The following is a 3,579-nucleotide window of genomic DNA, read 5'->3' as shown; positions in this document are numbered from 1 at the left end:
TTTCCAGGGCCTGCCTATCTCTCCCTGTATTGTTCCCGGACCTGCTGTACAAGAGCTTTATCAAGTGCCACAAGCAGAGATTTTTGGCTGCTGTCCATACAGCAGGAAGAGAAAGAATGAGGCAGGGAAAAAAAAGAGCTCCAGCACTCCCCCTTATCTGGTTTCCTGGCCTCTGTCCGGATTGTTTTCAAAGGCAGTCCGCGGGGAGACATGGAAAAGAACTGGCCCTTTTTGGATGGGGTTGCTTTGAGAGCCCAAGAGGCAGGGAGGGCGCAGGGTTGGAGCGCTGCAAATGCCCCCACCCTGCACCCACCGTGCATGGGGAGCGGAGCCTGCCTCGRYGCCGGCTCAGCCAGGAGAGGCGAGRGCACGGGAAAAACCTGTCCGGCAGCTGTGCCTGGAGACCTATGGTAAAGCTAAAGGCCTGTGGTTGAGCAGGGAAAACTTCCAAGGCCCGGTTCAGAGTTTTAACAGCAGGACTACAGCCTGGTAGCAGCTTTTGCTTGTCATACATATTTAAATGGCAAGGAAAAGATTTCATATGCTGCACCAGGGAAATGCCTGATTGCGTTCCTTTCTCTTCCAGGTGTTTGGCTTAGCTTTGTAATACACAGGAATGAAATCTATCTGAGTTGCTGTTGTCCTGCTGTTTAAAACTCCATTTTCTGTCAATATTGCTTTGTTTTTATCAAGTTGCTTACATGTTTTATATTATTCTTTTTTCCCTGCTTCGCYGCAGCATTGCAGAAGATTTTGTTTCTTCAACTCCTCAGTAAATAGCCTGGAAGTAAGAGAGTCAGAGTCATGGGAAAGGTATTTGCTTTCATTGTTGTGATGTTTCATATCTATTGCACTTGTCAACGTGGAATACAAGAAAAAGAAAGATGCCTAGTTTATCCCCTTTGACTTTCAGAAGCAGCAGAGAGCCTTATCATCCGGTCTTCCCAGCTTCTAGCCCTGCTCTTTGCTATTAGAGATTGCAYGGGGACGGAGGCAGACACAACACCCAAGTTATGGTGCAAGAAGGCAAGACGCGCTCAGGACCCCACTAAAGTTAAGGACAAAATTCTGTCCTGAATCTGCCTGGCGTTTTTTGCTTGTAATACTCAGTTTCTGGACCTCACACAACCTCGGGTGAGCTAGGCATTAAACTGATTTCCAGGTAATTTGGGCTCTTCTCAGCCGGTGGAAGTCGCTTGGCCTCTGGCTTCCCACTTGTAGCAGCAGTATAGCCATGCAATGTCCACTCCGCTTGTAGCTTTGTGCGGCCCCTGCTTGGACTCTTGGTTGCTCTCTCCGACAGAGAGAGGGATAGCAAGGCAAGAAATTGTAAAAAAAAATAGTGTATCATGAGACCTGCAGTGTCCTCTGGTCCCACAGTGAGGACCTCTTTAGAAAACACTCTGAAAAGGCGACAGAAATGGGCTGAACGCAGGGTTTTGAGCTGCAAAACACAAATCTTAAGCACCTACTTAACATTTCTCCCCAAAGATGAGGTTTCACCTGTTTCCTTAGTTTTTTTTAATTGGAACAATGCATTTTCTTACACAAAGCATGGCAGATCCAAGTAAGATATCCAAGAAGAGCATTTCAATAATCAGATTGCACTTGATTTTGTCTCCTGTAATAATGAGGTCTTGCACACAAGGAAAYAGGGTCTGCAAGACTGTTTAAAGCTATTCTTAAATGCTCAGATTGGTTACAGATTAGGGCTGCATGATGCAAGGTTTCACATTTTTGACTTCAAGCCAAATGGCATTTTGTTCTCAGCAGGTGAAAATAAGCTGCAGCAACCAATCAATTGATCAATCAATCGATCTATCCATCCATCTAGCTATCTATTCATCCATCCATCCATCCATCTATCCATCCATTCATCTATCTATAAATTTTTGAAGATAGCAGAAAGAGTCACTTCCAGCCTCGGTGCAAGGTTGGGTTTCCTTCAACCTCCGAATAATAATATGGTTACAGGTATTATTATAGTTAATTGACTTTTAATTGAAAAAAGCTGGTTTTTGTCTGGCCAAGAACTGGAAGTGGGGTGACTTGTGTTTCCCCGTGTTTTTATCCAAACTATGCTGATCCCGCTGTGCTAAAAATACCTACTAAGTTGCTACCCATAAGACTACAACCAACACGTAGCAAGTTCAGAGGTGCGGCCAGAGGCAATCAGCTATTTTTCAGCTCTGACAATCCAAAATGATGTTACAAGCTGGATTTTTACATGCATAGTACAACAGCCTATTCCTCTAAATCAAATTTGACTACCAATGTACAACAGCAGCAGTAATCAGTTAATAAAACTTCGCAGTTACATGCTACATTCATGCAAGGATTTAAAGCCCTTTGCAAAGGTCAATATTACAATGATGGGAATTTTCCAGTTGAAATGTTTTCACTGCGAAGGAAAAAAAGAGAAATACTCCTTTTCCTGCGAGTTAAAAATTCTACTGTTTGCAATGCGGGTGAGAAATAACATTCTTTGTCACCCAAAAGAAAAAAAAAAAGAAAAAAAGAAGAAGAAGACGAAATTGCCACGGAAATGTTAATAGAGCTTTGAAGGCACGCCGTAATTCCTTCCTTCTTGTTTAAGGGCCGCAATGTGCATTAGTGCCCCTCGTCTGTAAGCAAACAGCATTTTGCAGATTAAACTAAAGCACAACGGGAAAGTCGCAGAATTATTTAGAAATCTAACTCCCACTGAAATCAGGCATGGAGCATTTTCGCCTGCAAGTTGATGTGCATCTAAATCAGCGCCGCTGCCCTCCAAAGAAAACCCCCACACCGCCCGCGAGTACGGCCCAGCCCTACGTGCCGCCTTGCACGGCGCCGAGCGAAGTGCCTCTGCGATGGGCCAGCTTGGGAGGATGAACTGGTGAAAAAACACCCTGTTTTGCCCAAAGGTCACTTTTCAGCTGGAAGGATTAAGGAGAARAGCCTACAAGGGCAAATGTCCCCCGAGCCAAGCTCCCCCGGCGCCCTGGGAAACGCAGAAACAGGATGGTGCTGAGCAAGCGTCCGCGCTTTGGGGTCTTTCTGTCCCAAACAAGATGACGGCAGTGGGAAAATGGGCACGCGGGAAAATCAAATAAGCTTTATTTCCTCAGAGATTCAGGCTAAAATGCTCTAATTTCCAGGGTGATTGCCTCGCAGGGCTAAAATGCCTGTGTTTCAGTCAAGAACGCGCCCTTCCCGGCGGCTCCTTAGGCCGTTTTAACCTGCCTGAAGTGAACCCAGATGCAAAATAAATAAATAAATAAATAAAAAGAATTAAAAAGGCAAAAAAAAAAGTACCTCTCCAAAAATGTAAAAAAAATCAAAAGAAATCTATAAAAATTAAGTGAAAAAATGACCCCTCAAACGACCCCTAACTAAAGAAGCCCCCCCACACGCGGCAGGCCCACCCCCTCCATGAAGCAGCAGCCTCCTCAAACACTTTAGTTCAGTTTTTTTTTGGGGGGGGGAGAGTGTTTTGTTTTTATTTTTTTTTTTAGGGGGGGTATTTTTCTCCTTCACACTCGGCCACCCAGACGCTTGCGAGCTGAACTGAATTTTATTTCGGTGCTGGTACCGGGG

This window comes from Rhea americana, unplaced genomic scaffold, assembly GCF_003343005.1.
Source record: "Rhea americana isolate MKP2758 unplaced genomic scaffold, rheAme1 scaffold_385, whole genome shotgun sequence".
NCBI classification, from domain to species: Eukaryota; Metazoa; Chordata; class Aves; order Rheiformes; family Rheidae; genus Rhea; species Rhea americana.
Note: the sequence above shows the minus strand (reverse complement) of the source record.